Genomic DNA, 18,586 nt, shown 5'->3' on the forward strand with positions numbered 1-18,586 from the left:
GAACAACTGGAGTCAGAGTATAGGGGACATAATCTAGTCAGAGTATAGGGGACATGCAGACAAGGGGATTTAATTGTGGGAAGTAGATAGGCTACAGATCATAAAGGGTTGAACAATACATTGGAGAGTTACAATATACACTGATGAAGAAGAGCACACTTATTTTCTGCTTTCATGTGAAAGGTTGAATCCCTTATCCTTGTAGGTACCACTAATAAAAACACTCACGTTTCTAAATAGAGTTTCTAGTCAATGAAGACTTTTCTGTAAGTGTGTTCAATTAGCTTTTTCAAATCCCTTCCTTGGCCTGGTTTGAGCTTAGCCTACTGGACAGCCATGATATGGCCATGGACAGTGAGAATGTATTGAACACTTTGCTAGTTGCTGAGAGACCAGAGTTTAGTTTCACAGCCTTAGAAGTAAAAAAAAAAAAAAAAGAAGAAGAAATCACTCCACATAGAGGCTGCAAAATTGCAATGAAGTTAATGCAACTTTGCATTAACTCTACAGTTTAAAAAATCATTTCCCAACACTTAAAAACTTGTAGAGTTAACACAAACAGCCTGAGAGTAGGCCTCTTTTCGGTGAATTCCTAGTAAGATGGAAGCAGATGCTCTCCAGGCCACAGTGGGAAGGCCTGAGGTGGAACAGCCAGTGTAGACGGAGCATAGAAGCTCAGTTTACCACAACCCCCTCCCCCCCAACACACTTCCTGCTGAAAACTCCTGCTCAAGTCAAAAGTCAAGCATCACTTGTCATTACTGAAGCATTGTCGATTTTCTTAATTTGGAGTTACAATTCCAGAGAAGTAAGTGTGAACTCAATCCTCCATTAAATGTGGGGAGGTGAGGAGAAATTTCTGGATATGCTTGATATTAAAAAAAAAAAAAAGCATCACGTACATTTTTTGTTAAAATAAGAAATACTTATCAGATTTAAACATATGAACTGTGTTCAACTGCCCATGTAGATGTCTCACATATATACTGTATATATCATACATATCTATATCTAATCACATACTGTAGTTAAATTGTGATAAAGATCACATATATCTCACTGTCTTTGTGCCTCAGTTCAGTTCAGTTGCTCAGTCATGTCCAGCTGTTTGCAACCCCATGGACTGCAGCACACCAGGCTTCCCTGTCCATCACCAACTCCTGGAGTTTACCCAAACTCACGTCCATTGAGTTGGTGATGTCATCCAACCAGCTCATCCTCTGTTGTCCCCTTCTCCTCCCACCTTCAATCTTTCCCAGCTTCAGGGTCTTTTCCAATGAGTCAGTTCTTCATATCAGGTGGCCAAAGGATTGGAGTTTCAGCTTCAGCTCAGTCCTTCCAATGAATATTCAGGATTGATTTCTTTTAGGATAGACTGGTTTGATCTCCTTGTAGTCCAAGGGACTCTCAAGACTCTTCTCCTATACCACAGTTCAAATAATGGTCAGTATTTATTGGAATATTTTATTAATAAGGTCAGAACAGCTAAGGATTGCCATAGACCTTATTATTTTATCAAAATAAGTACGTGGTTCTAGTTTTTTTTTCTTATATTTATACATGAGGAAATTGAGACCCCGAAGGAATTAACTTAAAATTCCACATTAAATTTTAAATTGTTAATTTAAAATTCCACATCTGTCCTACTGTAAATCCTGTGGTCTTTTAGTCATGTTAAAAGTACTCTTGACACAAAACTAGTAAATAATGGGGCAAGATTTAGAATTGAATATAAATCTAAAACTTACAGTGTTAGTCATAAATCTAGGACTTGATTTTATATTTCTTTGGGCCTAGAATTTCCATGAAATAACAGAATTTAACATATGAATAAAGAAGCATTTATTGGATACATGGATGGACTATACATATAAAACATAAAAATTTGTACACATTATATGTATAAATAAGCACACACTATATGTATATAGATGCACATGTATAAATATTATATGTATAAATACATTTTTGTAAATACACCAATGATAATTTTTGGCAAAAATTCTAGACTTTGACATAACTAAGAAAACCTGTCTGTTTTATGTATAATGTCAATGAACTGTCATAATAACTTATTGTTCACATACTTTTGAGTAGAAAAATACAATTTCAAACACACTTAAGGGTTATAATAAGAATAATCTTACATTAACAATTTACAATAGCCACCATTCGCTCAGGCAACATGAAAGTCATGCATAGCTAGGGATAATTTATATATGAATTACCTTATGAAGCATGTCTTCATCTTTGTTTTATAGAAAAGAAACTGAAGTTCGCCATCCTTGGCCCATTTACTCAACTCTCACAGTTTAAAACTTTCAGAATTTTATCTTTAACTCCAAAGATATCATACTTCCACTTCAGTGCACACATTGCCTGCATCAGTGCTGATCTGTCTCCTCAGGAAGGTAAATGTCCGTTCTATGACATAGATTTGTTGTTTGTAATGTCCAGGTGCTATTTGGAGACCAGTCTATTTATAAACAAGCTTGGTCAAGCCAGTCCCAAAGAAAGATATGACTATAGAAATAGAGATTTTCTGTGTGGCTTTAAAAGTGTTTTCTGTATGTAATCTACTCTCTCAACCCACTTTCCAGCTCATAAGCTCTCAGATTTTCAGACCACAGGAAGATTATAATAATAAATCCTGATATATCTATCTGATCTGGGCTGGAGCAATGAAGCAAGCAGACATTCAATTCCTCTTCTTTCTGTCTTCTATCTTTCCCATTCCACTTCAGCTGAAAATTCCCAGCTCGATTTAACTAGAGGCTACTCTGGGAGAATAAGGTCAAGGCGTGGGTAGCTCAGTGCATGATATGAATGATGGCAGATCTTTGATGAATTGAACAAATGAAACACTCCACTCTTTGAGGGAACTCCCATCCAAACTTGCAGAGCAGCTGTAGGAGGGATGGCTTTAGCTCATTCATGGCTTCCTGAGACTTCAGCAACTCCATGTAGTGATGAAAGAGGAGAAGGCTCTGAGATTAACCAAAGGAAGGAGTTTCAGAACCAAAGCTCTAAGAGACAAGTGATGCCTGGCTACACAGCGGTACAGACTTTGCACATGGTGCTCACCAGTCAGTGCTTTCCTGAGACTCAGCTTTCATCTCTGCTCAGTGAAGACTAAAATATCTGCTTCTGAGAATCATTGGGATAAGATGAAAAAATAATGGTTTTAAAGGTCCAATTCAATAAACAAAGTCATGGTAGATACCATAAGGCGTGTGTGCTCAGTTACTCAGTCATGTCCAACTATTTGTGACCCCATGGGCTGCAGCCTACCAGGCTCCTCTGTCTATGGGATTCTCCAAGCAAGAATACTGGAATATGGTGCCATTTTCTACTCTAGGGAATCTTCTGGACCCAGGGATCAAACCCCTGTCTCTGGTGTCTCCTGCATTAACAGATGATTCTTTACCACTAGTTGCACCTGAGAAGCACCAGACAAGACTCTGTACCAAGTCCAATGTGGTGGGTGATAGTATACCAACAGAACCAAGAAGCAAGAAAAAACAAGGACAAGAATTGCATGGTGGCAGAGAGCTAGGATTTGAGTTAGCCAAATCTTAATTTTTGCCATTAGCAGCTGAATAAGATCAGTCAAGCTATTTAGCTCTTAATCCTCAGTTTCTCTGTCTTTGAACTGGCCACAGTAATAATTCTTATCCTATAGATTTTAAGAAAGCATTGGTTTGGCCTAAACATTTGTTCAGCTTTTTCCATAAGATGTTACAAATGAAAATATGAAAATTGTGGTCAACCCAGTATATATATGTGTATATATATATATATATATATACACATATATTTAAAATCTGTGTATTTATTTTACAAAGGCCTATGTAAGTCACCTAATTAATCTCTGACACACATTGAATCTCACTCACTATTAGACATTACCATCATTGTTATTATTTATTAAGTAACACATAATACCTGATACTTGCTCACAAAATCGAACCTAATTCCTTCCACTGTCTACATCTTTAAATCCATGTGTTTTTCCCTAAGCCAGGGTAGTTTACCTTGTTACAGGGTGGCTAGTTTCCCCCAGAGTGAATATTCCAGGAGAAACTGGGAGAAAACTACAAGGCTGCTTCTTATGATCAAGCTTGGAAAGTTCCAGAACATCACTTCTTTTGCATCTCGCTTACCAAACAAGTTACTGAGGCAAGCTCAGGCTCAAGAGGATGGAAACTCTATTCCAGTTATCAGTGGGAGTGGTGGCTAAGGATTTGTAATGATCTTTAAACTATCACAAGGAATAAACACATAATGAAAAGCTCTGTTAACCAGCTCGGGCTGCCATAAAAAACAATACCATATCCTGCTTGGCTTAAACAAGAGAAATTTATTTTTTCACAGTTGTGGATGCTGGAGACCTGTAATCAGGGGGCCAGAACAGTCAGGTTCTAGTGAGAACTCTCTTCCTGGTTCAGAGGCTACCCTCCCATGTGACCTCACATAGCCTTTCCCGAGGCGGAGGAGGGGGGCATGGAGAGAGGGCGAGAGACCTCTCTTCCTCTTCTCAGAAGAATATCAATTGTATCAGATTAGGACCCAAGCCTTAGGACTTCGTTTAACCTCAATTACCTCCTGAATGCCAAATCCAGTCACATCGGGGGTTAGGACTTTAATTTGAATTTTGAAAGGGCATGATTCAAGACAGAGAAAATGAATAAGATCCACAGAGCATCTTTTGAGTACCTGGACCAATCATGCCTGAAACTAAGTCTACTTGCTGCTGCTGCTGCTAAATCGCTTCAGTCGTGTCCGACTCTGTGTGACCCCATAGATGGCAGCCCACCAGGCTCCCCGTCCATGGGATTCTCCAGGCAAGAACACTGGAGTGGGTTGCCATTTCCTTCTCCAATGCATGAAAGTGAAAAGTGAAAGTGAAGTCGCTCAGTCGTGTCCGACTCTTCGTGACCCCATGGACTGCAGCCCACCAGGCTCCTCTGTTCATGGGATTTTCCAGGCAAGAGTACTGGAGTGGGTTGCTATTGCCTTCTCGGAAGTCTACTTAGTCACTCCTTAATAATGAGAAAAATACATTACATATTGCTTCATATACGACAGTTTTGATCAGATCTTTTATTTGTAACAAAAAAATGGCCTGGCTGACAGAACTCCGATTATTTAATGCCACATTACAAGGTCACCAAAAGGCAAGAACGGGAGTTCTAACAAGGACTTTGAGTTCTGAAATGGAAGCACAAACAAGAAATGATGGCATCAATAAGTACAGGACCTGAGCACTTAAGGTACAACTTGATCATTTCCTCAGAGTTTTGCTGGCTTGGGGTTATCTTTAGAAAACAAGGTATAAGCTGTTTAATATACCATAGAGAACCAAAGTACCTGAGAAACAACGCCAGAAATAAGCCACAATTGAATCAAAGCACCTTCCGGGATGTAGCACAGATGTCACAAAGAGGCTCTTGAGTTTGATTAGAGAAGCATTTATTCACATAAGTGATTATTTCGGTTCCCTCTCTTTGTGGAAGAGAAAACCAGAGGCCAGAGAGAAAGCAGTGTTTGCATGGGGACTGCAAGAACACTAGCTTTCACAATGAAGAGCTTGAGTCATATTTAACGCAAGCATGAGGTTTCCTGCTTCTCAGAAATCGGCAGCTCCATATTTATCACTGATCCCTCCTCCCTCTGACTGTTCACTTCAAATGAAGGACAGTGAGGGTGAATCGATGGCTCCAAAGGCAGAGAGTGGTGTCATCAAGGGCGGGGAGGGGGGGATCTGGGAGTGTCTGAAAACAACAAAGGTGACCTCAGGTTGAGTAAAGGATGGTGCCCAGAATAGATGCCCATTAATCCCCGTCACACGGGTCACAAGCACCTCTATCAACCAAACTGTGTGGCTGCCTACCTGCCTGATGGTGTGCGTTCAGGCAGGATGCTCCTGCCGGACAGCAGTGCACGTCCTGGCAGCCCCTCCAGCCCCTTCTGAATGGATCAGGCCAGCGCCCCACTTTCACTGCAGAGGGAGAAATGGCTCTCACGTAGAACAACCTGGAAACAAAATGAGATCAGATGACCACAGATGAGGAAGGGCTTCCCTGGAGGCTCAGATCGTAAAGAATCTGCTTGCAATGCAGGAGACCCACCCAGGTTCAGCCCCTGGGTGGGGAAGACCCCCTAGAGAAGGAAATGGCAACCCACTCCAGTATTCTTGCCTGGAGAAGCTCCCATGGACAGTGGATCCTGGAGGGGCTACAATCTACAGGGTCACAGAGACACTACGGGCAATTTGGCAAGCAGACACTGGGTGTTTGGGCTTCCCTGGAGGCTCAGACAGTAAAGAATCTGCCTGCAATGCAGGAGATCCAGCTATGATCCCACGGTCGGGAAGATCCTGTGGAGAAGGAAATGGCCACCCATTCCAGTATTCTTGCCTGGAGAATTCCATGGACAGAAGAGCCTGGTCCAATACAGTCCATGGGGTCTCAGAAGAGTCAGACGCTACTGAACGACAAACACACACACACAGATGAGGAAAGAGATGACTTTGTATAATGTGCTTAGGAAGAGAGTAATTCAGCAGGTGAATCTTCCTGAAGCTTCATTTAATTTACTGAAAATTAATGATCTTAATGTTGCCCATATTTCAGAAGCTTTCTCTTGGAAGGATACTTTTAGCTACTTCATTCTCCAAACTGCCTTTTAAAAAATCACTGAGGATATTGCATAGGACCTATTGATTAATCCAACCCCCTCCCCCTGCAACCTGCATTCCTATTTCAGTAGGCAAAAATCTGTCTTTATAGAAGGGAGTGTTTCCTTTAAAACCATATGTTTCTTGCTGCTGCTGCTGCTGCCAAGTCGCTTTAGTCATGTCCGACTCTGTGCGACTGCATAGACAGCAGCCCACCAGGCTCTCCCGTCCCTGGGATTCTCCAGGCAAGAACACTGGACCGGGTTGCCATTTCCTTCTCCAAAGCATTAAAGTGAAAAGTGAAAGTGAAGTTGCTCAGTGGTGTCTGACTCTTAGCAACCCCATGGACTGCAGCCCACCAGCCTCCTCCATCCATGGGATTTTTCCAAGCAAGAGTACTGGAGTGGGGTGCCATTGCCTTCTCTGATATGTGTCTTAGGATAGGCATAAACTATCTCTGCAATTGCATTATGGAAGTTTCAGTTCAGTTCAGTCACTCAGTCTTGTCCAACTTTTTACAACCCCATAGAACTGTAATATGCCAGGCTTCTCTGTCCATCACCAACTCCCAGAGCTTGCTCAAACTCACGTCCATCGAGTTGGTGATGCCATTCAACCATCTCATCCTCTGTTGTCCTCTTCTCCTACTGCATCTTTCCCAGCATTAGGGTCTTTTCCAATGAGTTAATTCTTCTTATCAGGTGGCCAAAGTATCGGAATTTCAGCTTCAGCATCAGTCTTTCCAATGAATATTCAGGACTGATTTCCTTTAGGATGGACTGGTTGGATCTCCTTGCAATCCAGGGGACTCTCAAGAGTCTTCTCCAATACCACAGTTCAAAAGCATCATTCTTTGGCTTTTTTTTTTTTTTTTAATGGAAGTTTACAGAGCCAAGTAAAGCTCAAAGTAAGAATTGTTTATGACAAAGCATCTTGCTTCCTGGCTTACATGTGATACCATCCCTCTCTGTCCCAACACACACACAAACACACCCATGACAATGTGCACAAGTATTTTGACAGCAAGGTTTTGTCAAATTCCACTTAAGTTTTTGCAGTGAAAAAGTGCAGGCACAAACCATTATGTGAATGAAGAAACAGATGAATGGAATCAATAAAATAAACAAAGGGTTTAAATGTTTGTTCGTACATTTTGATCTTACCAGTTGGTACTCTCTGACTAGACTAAACAAACCGTGAAGTTCCTTTATACATTTCTGTTTTCCCAATTTTTTTCAGCTTCTTCACCCTCAGATAGCTCATCTAAAATTTAAAAAAAAAAGTTTCTTTCTCATCTTAGAGGACCATTAATATATTTTAAAAAATAGAAGTAATATATATGAAATAAGTGCAAAAGAAATTAAGAAGTACATGTATAAATATGCACTGTTATAACCAAGCCTATCTTCATTTTTGCCCTGTGTTATTTATCTCTGTTAAAAAACTGACTCTAAAGTTGTCAAAATTTCTACAGTTTAAAAGGCTTTGTCTATGAACAAAAAGATGAAGTGGAAATGGCTGGAAGGGTTCAACGGTGGGGGGAAGTCTGCATATATGAATAAGAACTCAAATTTACTGGAATCGGGACTCTGCAGAGTTGGATTTTCTGTAGGTGAACCTTTTATTTCATCTGTTATCAAAATGATTGCAAATATTTAAGTCCTCAGATTTCCTTCATCAGTCTAACGTGATTGCATCTTTGCTTAATGACTTCAAGTTCTTCCAGATCTCAGACTCATCAGTGTTCACCATGTGGAATTTGATGTTACTATAAATGTTTTAGGAAGTGGAGTTGCTCTCTTCTGAGTATAGAATGCACAAATCTGTATGGTTTTGATAAAATCTCAATATACTTACAAAATAGCTGAGGTATCAGAAAATATTGGAGAAATGAGATAATGTGTGTTGTTACTATGGTATAATATATTTCAGGCATTGTAACATGCATTCAACTTGCATTAGCACATTTATTCCTGAAAACCACCCTGGGAAGTTGACGCTGTGAGTCCCTTTTACAGATGATGGACTGCTGAGTTAGAGCAGATCCTCCTAAACATTGATATGCCTACAAATCACCTGGCGGTCTTAGGAAAATGCCCGTTCTGATTTACATGCCTGGTGTAAAGCCTGAGATTCAGCGTTTCCAACAGGCTCCTATGTGTTGTCAATGACAAACACTTGGAGTAACAGGAACTTTGAGACGGCTGGCCTCCTAGTTAGTTGACAGTCTAGGTTGGCACATGTGGCTCCAGATCACGTTACCTCTGACCACCATCACGCTCAGCCAGGATTCCTTTCTTGTTTACGGTGGACACTTCTGGCATTCTTTTCTGTCCAGCCTGGCAGGCAGTCACATTTCTTCTCAATTTAAAGCTTCAGAAACTTCACTGGCAATCAATCCATCAGGTTTGGTTTGTGAATGAAGCTTATGCTGTCGTGGCACTATGGTTTCTATTTTGACCAAGACACATGTCAGTCTTCCTTGAAAAATGTAAATTCAATTGTTTCTAAAATTATGTTAAAATGAATTCCATTAGAAGCATGAATTATTTTGCTAATGCATTAAAAAGGAAAAATATATCTATAATATCATACCCAAAGGCTTTGTCCAGCTTTCCTGTCAGTCATTATCTTGATCGGGACATTATCTTATCTTTGCATAAATTTGATTAGGTAATACAGAAACTTTTGTGTTCTGACAAATTACATTACTTGCCTTTTTAAAATGAGTGCATACTACTTAATAAAGAATACATATAATAATTTATATGAACATTTTCTAAGTGAGCTTTGCCCTCCAAATTTTACTATTAATTACTTTTTTACTCTTATTAATAATACTTTGAACAACATATTTGTGCTAGGCTTTTTTTGTGGGTCTGTGTGTCAATATTCGGAGAAGGCAATGGCACCCCACTCCAGTACTCTTGCCTGGAAAATCCCATGGATGGAGGAGCCTAGTAGGCTGCAGTCCATGGGGTCGCTAAGAGTCGGACACGACTGAGCAACTTCACTTTCACTTTTCACTTGCATCCACTGGAGAAGGAAATGGCAACCCACTCCAGTGTTCTTGCCTGGAGAATCCCAGGGATGGGGGAGCCTGATGGGCTGCCGTCTCAATATTATGCCAGGTTATTGATTTGAAAATTCTAAAGTCATTCACTCTGTTCTTATAGTTCATGCTTCAAGAGTAGTATCAACTCCCTTGGAGACCTGCATTTGCTATAAATATAAGATCATATATATTTCTATTGATCAAGCAGCATACACAATCTTCAGTCCCTCCCCTCTGATTCACAATTGGCAGTGTTTACACCCAAACATGGGCTTCCCCAGTGGTTCAGACAGCCTGCACTGCAGGAGACCAGGGTTTGATCCTTGGGTCAGAAAGCTCCCCTGGAGAAGGGAATGGCCACCCACTCCAGTATTAGTGCCTGGAGAATCCCATGGACAGAGGAGCCTAGTGTGCTACAGTCAATGGGGTCACAGAGAGTCAGACAGAACTGAGTGAGTAACACTTTTTTATACCCAAACACATGTCCTATCTCAGAAGTTGTTCTTTAACACAAAAACTCCTGTTTGAAGAGAATTTCAAATTAACAGAAGTAAAATAATTGAAATAATTATCCTTTTCAAACCTTCAGTTAAAAAAGACTTTACCACAAAATGAATTCTCTACATGAGCTGTACTTCACCATCTTTCCCTGCTGCCCACGGCTTGATTAAAACACAAGAATGTAATTATCTGCTAATTTGGAGTCTCAACTGATTAAAATAGAAAGAACTCACACAGGTCAGAGGTTATCATGGTGCATAATTAATTGTCTGACATCATCTTAATCAACATCTCTTCAGTTTGAGAATCCAGCATTTCTTGGACGGCAAGGAGGAGGAGATGTGTGCGATTTAATCAACTGCCTGAGCTGTCAGAAATAGATTTGGGGAGGCGGCCTCTCCCGGCTACTAGAGAAGAAGCTTAGATATTCCAGCCTTCAGTCATTGGTCAAGCATTACCAAGTTCCTAAGACACGAAGTATGTTATTGAATACAGGGCTTCTAGTGTGTGGCTCGCTGCAACTTGATTAATAAATTACAGTATTAGATCTGAGAAAAAAAGTAATGCACATATGAATGTAATCTAACATGACACAGACCACTGGCCACAAAAAACCATTGATTTTCACCAGTGCCAGATTGGTTGTACTATAACCAATGTGTGTTAAAATATAGACTCTGTTCTTTTATAGAAATCAAAATAATGTGACTTGTCACATTTTCGCAGAGATGCAACAGGACAAGTCAAATAACAAATATATTTCAGGCAAGGTCTGAGCTTATTCCCTCAGAGAATAAAAGAGGCTCCTATGTCATATTCTAAAATAGAACATGGGATAGGCACTGACTTTCAGCACTGGGATAGGAAATCAACATGCATTTTTATTTTATTTAATTAGCATACAATGTGGTAAGACAAGATTACTGCTTCCACATTACAGATGAGGACATTGAGATTCAGAACAATTCAGTGTCTTTCTTATTGACGTTGAGCTAGGAAGTAGCAGGGCCAAACATCGAGCTTCTGCTCTTTGATCTCTGCCAGTCCTGGATATGGGCTTCCCAGATGGCTCCATGTTAAAGAATCTGCCTGCCAATATAGGAGCTGCAGGAGACATTCTGGTTTGGGAAGAACCCATGGAGGAGGAAATGGGAACCTACTCTGGTATTCTTGCTGGGACAATCCCATGGACAGAGGACCCTGGAGGGCTGCAGTCCATAGAGTCACAGAAGAGTCAGACACAACTTAGTGATTGAGCACACATGCTGTCCTGGATATGATGGGCAGTTTCCTGCTGTAGGTAAACGTTTCTGCTTTGCCACTGTTCATTGTTCTTCAGTCACTAAGTCATGTCCAACTCTTTGTGACCCCATGAACTGCAGCATGCCAGGCTTCCCTTCTTCCACTCTCACCCTAAGTTTGCACAAACTCATGTCCATTGACTTGGTGAAACCATCCAACCATCTCATCCTCTGTCACCCTCTTCTCCTCCTGCCCTCAATCTTTCCCAACATCAGGGTCTTTTCCAATGAGTCAGCTCTTCGCATCAGGTGGCCAAAGTATTGGAGTTTCAGCTTCAGCATCAGTCCTTCCATGAATATCCCCTTTAGGATTGACTGGTTTGATCTCCTTGCTGTCCAAGGAGATCTGCTTTGCTGGATCATCTTAATGCTACTGTTTTCATTAGCTTCGTCTCTCTTCTCTCTGCTTTTCAAACTTGCTATGCTTTATCATAGAGTCTTTGAACAACAGTGTCCTTGGAGTTTGGGTGTCATTTTTTTTGAGAATTTGCCCTGAACATTGTTACGGTTGTGTGACCAGCACAGAGCTCTGGGTGAAAGTTTCCTAGAGATCCTGTTTACATCATATTCCCATGTCTGAGTTTTGTCACTACCCAAAGTAGACATCCAAGTATTTGTGGTTTCATTAATTGATTAGTGAGTGAATTGACTTATATCTGACAATATTAGTATTAAATATTATTTAGGTATTTATTTAAATATTAATAAACCTTCAGCCTCTGTCCATCACTTTTGGTACACAGCTCTGCCCTACAGCTCTTCTCATGACCACCTTCTTAGATTTCATTTAACCAAATTGCCCACCCTGCCATTTCATATTTTATAGCCTCATCACTTTAATACACCACCGTCTCTTTAATACTACTCCCTACACCTAATGGTATTTACTTGGGTCAATGGTTAGAAACCCTACTGAAACTAGAAATCATTCATTTATCAAATATTTACTGGGTACCTGTAAGGTGGTGCAGAAGATACAGCAGTGAGAAAGCAGCAGAGGTATTTGGGAGCCTTCTTTTCATCAGGGAGCAATAGAACTTGTTGTTCAAAATGAAAAATAAACTTAAGTTCAGAAAGTGAGCAATTATAGAAGGGGAATAAAATTATGAAACATCTGGTGGGCCACCAGAGAAGTAGCTAAGAAGTAAATCGTGGAGCATCTGGGGAAATGAGTCTCTGCAAAGGGACAAAATGCTCCTGGTTCAAAGGCAATAAGTGAAAACCAAGCCAAGATCTTCAAGTCCAAGGAAGGAATTTGGATTATGTTTGAAATATACAGGATTTATGTCCTTTAAAGTTCACACTGTAGAAAGTGGAGGAGGGCTGCTGGGGCCCTTGAGGAGACTTCATGTATATGGTGCTCATCGCTGTAACTATAATAGCTAGTATGGTGCCAAGCTGGAAAAATGCTCAGTACTACTTGTTAAATGAAATGAATTGGTAAATTAGCATAAGAAGTTGATCTACTGTCATTGCAGGTCATCCATACTCATAAAATTTATGTTTTTGCTTCTTAACTCAGTAGTTTTTGCAAAAAAGACATCAGAATATATTGAGAATCATAGAGTACTTTCTGGAAGTTTCTCCCACCTTTCTCATTCAGAATTCCACTCGTCCTTAAAACTTAGCAGCAGCACTGTTTTCCTGCCATAAACATTTCTTGTTCATTTATTAAAGCATCTGGTAATAAAACAGCAAAATAACTGCCACCATACACACAACTTGGCTGTAACTAACAGAACTTTCAGTATTATTTTTCTCCTGTTTTTTCTTTAATAAAATGCTCTGAATGCAGGTTAACTTTATTCCCCCAGTATCTGTTGTTGTTTTACCTGCCTGCAAACATAAACTGAAGGTTCTTTGCTAAACGATCGTAAAACTCACTGGGTTTCCATTTATCATTGGCAACTTCTCTGTTTTCTCACTCTAAACACAGTTTTATAATCTTCTTCAGCAGTACAGCTCCACAGAACTCAGCTAATCCCTATATCTAAGAGCTTCTGCTCAAGTTGACTAAATAAAAAATAAGTTAAATAAAGACACAAACTCTGTAGTCATTCTGTTCAGCCCTTTAATTCTCATAGTTTGTCATGTAATTGAGTAAGTGAAATCAAGAGCCCTTCGTGATTCAGGAGAACCAATACAGGGTGTCCAGTGAAGTGAAATGAAAGTGGCTCAATCATGTTCAACTCTTTGTGATCCCATGGACTATACAGTCCATGGAATTCTCCAGGTGATCTTCCCAACCCAGCGATCAAACCCAGGTCACCCACATTGCAGGTGCATTCTTTACCAACTGAGCCACAAGGGAAGCCCAAGAATACTGGAGTGGGTAGCCCATCCCTTCTCCAGCGGATTGAACCAGGGTCTCCTGCATTGCAGGCAGATTCTTTATCAACTGAGCTACCAGGGAAGTCCAGAGGGTGTCTAAGGTTTCTCCAACTGAGCTAGTGTTTCTGTGGTCCTTGCACTTGCTCTGTTATCTAAAACATTAAGATTAACACATGCATCTATGAGCTATGGGCAACAGAGGACTGAGTGTAGAACAGAGAGATGACACAGAAGCAGAGACATTTGATTTTATTCAACACTAGATTAAGGTGAGTTTGTTCTTTAAGAACATATTAGGTTTCAAATTTATCTGCTTTGGGAAATTCCAGTCTGAATTCAGAAGTTTAATCCACTCAGGTCTGTTGTGAGGGTTACATTTGACAATGTATACAAAGCCTTCAGTTGAACAGAGAGACACCGGCCACTATTAGAGGACTGAGGAGAAGGTACAAGATTCTTTCATTTCTATTTTTGCACTTGTTTCTCATCTTTTTTTTTATTTTTTTTATTTCCGGAGCTTAACCCAGCAAGTTCAAAATACCCATTTTGTAAATAAATGAATCAGAACAAAAATAAATGGACAGGTGGTTGGATGGCAAAGTAAGGGAAAGGGGTCTGAATTAACTGAGATTATTCTGAGATGCCCCCACGCCCGAGGCAAGGGCGGTGGCCGGGAGGACCAACCCCACGTCCAAGGAGCTGTGGCTGCGCAGTCGCAGGAGGGCCTGGAGGAGCTATCCCACGTTGAAGGTCAGGAAGGGCGGCAGTGAGGAGATACCCCTCGTCCAAGGTAAGGAGCAATGGCTGCGCTTTGCTGGAGCAGCCGTGAAGAGATACCCCACGCCCAAGGTAAGAGAAAACAAAGTAAGACGGTAGGTGTTGCAAGAGGGCATCAGAGGGCAAACACACTGAAACCATACTCACAGAAAACTAGTCAATCTAATCACACTAGGACCACAGCCTTGTCTAAATCAATGAAACTAAGCCATGCCTGTGGGGCAACCCACCATGGACAGGTCATGGTGGAGAGGTCAGACAGAATGTGGTCCACTGGAGAAGGGAATGGCAAACCACTTCAGTATTCTTGCCTTGAGAACCCCATGAACAGTATGAAAAGGCAAAATGATAGGATACTGAAAGAGAAACTCCCCAGGTCAGTAGGTGCCCAATATGCTACTGGAGATCAGTGGAGAAATAACTCCAGAAAGAATGAAGGGATGGAGCCAAAGCAAAAAGAATACCCAGCTGTGGATGTGACTGCTGATAGAAGCAAGGTCTGATGCTGTAAAGAGCAATATTGCATAGGAACCTGGAATGTCAGGTCCATGAATCAAGGCAAACTGGAAGTGGTCAAACAAGAGATGGCAAGAGTGAATGTAGACATTCTAGGAATCAGTGAACTGAAATGGACTGGAATGGGTGAATTTAACTCAGATGACCATTGTATCTACTACTGCAGGCAGGAATCCCTCAGAAGAAATGGAGTGGCCATCATGGTCAACAAAAGAGTCTGAAATGCACTACTTGGATGCAATCTCAAAAACGACAGAATGATCTCTGTTCATTTCCAAGGCAAACCATTCAATATCACAGTAATCCAAGTCTATGCCCCAACCAGTAATGCTGAAGAAGCTGAAGTTGAATGGTTCTATGAAGACCTACAAGATCTTTTAGAACTAACACCCAAAAAAGATGTCCTTTTCATTATAGGGGACTGGAATGCAAAAGTAGGAAGTCAAGAAACACCTGGAATAACAGGCAAGTTTGGCCTTGGAATACGGAATGAAGCAGGGCAAAGACTAATAGACTTTTGCCAAGAAAATGCACTGGTCATAACAAACACCCTCTTCCAACAACACAAGAGAAGGCTCTATACATGGACATCACCAGATGGTCAACACCGAAATCAGATTGATTCTATTCTTTGCAGCGAAACATGAAGAAGCTCTATACAGTCAGCAAAAACAAGACCAGGAGCTGACTGTGGCTCAGACCATGAACTCCTTACTGCCAAATTCAGACTTAAATTGAAGAAAGTAGGGAAAACCACTAGACCATTCAGATATGACCTAAATCAAATCCCTTATGATTACACAGTGGAAGTGAGAAATAGATTTAAGGTCCTAGATCTGATAGATAGAGTGCCTGATGAACTATATAATGAGGTTCGTGACATTGTACAGGACACAGGGATCAAGACCATCCTCATAGAAGAGAAATGCAAAAAAGCCAAATGGCTGTCTGGGGAGGCCTTACAAATAGCTGTGAAACGAAGAGAAGTGAAAAGCAAAGGAGAAAAGGAAAGATATAAACATCTGAATGCAGAGTTCCAAAGAATAGCAAGAAGAGATAAGAAAGCCTTCTTCAGCGATCAATGCAAAGAAATAGAGGAAAACAACAGAATGGGAAAGACTAGGGATCTCTTCAAGAAAATCAGAGATACCAAAGGAACATTTCATGCAAAGGTGGGCTCGATAAAAGACAGAAATGGTATGGACCTAACAGAATCAGAAGATATTCAGAAGAGATGGCAAGAATACACAGAACAACTGTACGAAAAAGATCTTCACAACCCAGATAATCACGATGGTGTGATCACTGACCTAGAGCCAGACATCCTGGAATGTGAAGTCAAGTGGGCCTTAGAAAGCATCACTACGAACAAAGCTAGTGGAGGTGATGGAATTCCAGTTGAGCTATTCGAAATCCTGAAAGATGATGCTGCGAAAGTGCTGCACTCAGTATACCAGCAAATTTGGAAAACTCAGCAGTGGTCACAGGACTAGAAAAGGTCAGTTCTCATTCCAATCCCAAAGAAAGGCAATGCCAAAGAATGCTCAAACTACCACACAATTGCACTCATCTCACAGGCTAGTAAAGTAATGCTGAAATTTCTCCAAGCCAGGCTTAAGCAATATGTGAACCGTGAACTTCCTGATGTTCAAGCTGGTTTTAGAAAAGGCAGAGGAACCAGAGATCAAATTGCCAACATTCGCTGGATCATGGAAAAAGCAAGAGAGTTCCAGAAAAGCATCTATTTCTGCTTTATGGACTATGCCAAAGCCTTTGACTGTGTGGATCACAATAAACTGTGCAAAATTCTTCAAGACATGGGAATACCAGACCACCTGATCTGCCTCTTGAGAAATTTGTATGCAGGTCAGAAAGCAACAGTTAGAACTGGACATGGCACAACAGACCGGTTCCAAATAGGAAAAAGAGTTCGTCAAGGCTGCATATTGTCACCCTGCTTATTTAACTTATATGCAGCGAACATCATGAGAAATGCTGGACTGGAATAAACACAAGCTGGAATCAAGATTGCCGGGAGAAATATCAATAACCTCAGATATGCAGATGACACCACCCTTATGGCAGAAAGTGGAGAGGAACTCAAAAGCCTCTTGATGAAAGTGAAAGTGGAGAGTGAGAAAATTGGCTTAAAGCTCAACATTCAGAAAAGGAAGATCATGGCATCTGGTCCCATCACTTCATGGGACATAGATGGGGAAACAGTGAAAACAGTGTCAGACTTTATTTTTCTGCGCTCCAAAATCACTGCAGATGGTGACTGCAGCCATGAAATTAAAAGACGCTTACTCCTGGGAAGGAAAGTTATGACCAACCTAGACAGCATATTCAAAAGCAGAGACATTACTTTGCCAACAAAGGTTCGTCTAGTCAAGGCTATGGTTTTTCCTGTGGTCATGTATGGATGTGAGAGTTGGACTGTGAAGAAGGCTGAGCGCCGAAGAATTGATGCTTTTGAACTGTGGTGTTAGAGAAGACTCTTGAGAGTCCCTTGGACTGCAGGGAGATCCAACCAGTGCATTCTGAAGGAGATCAGCCCTGGGATTTCTTTGGAAGGAATGATGCTAAAGCTGAAACTCCAGTACTATGGCCACCTGATGCGAAGAGTTGACTCATTGGAAAAGACTCTGATGCTGGGAGGGATTGGGGGCAAGAGGAGAAGGGGACAACAGAGGATTAGATGGCTGGATGGCATCACTGACTCGATGGATGTGAGTCTGAGTGAACTCCGGGAGTTGGTGATGGACAGGGAGGCCTGGCGTGCTGCGATTCATGGGGTCGCAAAGAGTCGGACATGACTGAGCGACTAATCTGATCTGATCTGATCTGATTCTGAGACAGCTATTTATGTTCATGCTATCGTAGGGAGAAAAGGTTTGATTAGGATGAGATTGAGTAGACCTCTTGACTTTGCAGATTACCTGAGAATTAGCATGTGGCCTTCTCTCTCTAATTTTCTCTGGCTTCCTTATGCAAGCCTGGTGCTCACTTGGGCAGAGTCCAGGTTACACCCATCCCCATTTTGCTCCCAGCTGGAAACTGCCCTCTCATGATTTCCCTGCTATGAAAAATTTCTTGCTGAGGCTCACAGATCCAGTATAATCTGGATCAACATACTCAGACATGTGGAATGGTTCCAGTGTCCTCCAAGCTAAGCCAAGAACACTGCAGCAACCCCTGTGCAGGTAGGGATCACAGTTTCCTCAGAAGCCATGTGACCTGGATGTCATCCTCTGCCTGCTGGTCCTCTCCCAGTAATTGAATGCTGACCTTCTTCCAGGCAGCCTTTAGAGCACTTCTCAAAAATTGTTTTGGCCTCTCTCTGCAAGTTTTTTTTTTTTCCCCTGACATTTGTCACACTCTCAACAAATATTTACTAGCATATGTTGTTTGCTGGGTTTGCATTAC

This window comes from Bubalus bubalis, chromosome 15, assembly GCF_019923935.1.
Source record: "Bubalus bubalis isolate 160015118507 breed Murrah chromosome 15, NDDB_SH_1, whole genome shotgun sequence".
NCBI lineage: Eukaryota > Metazoa > Chordata > Mammalia > Artiodactyla > Bovidae > Bubalus > Bubalus bubalis.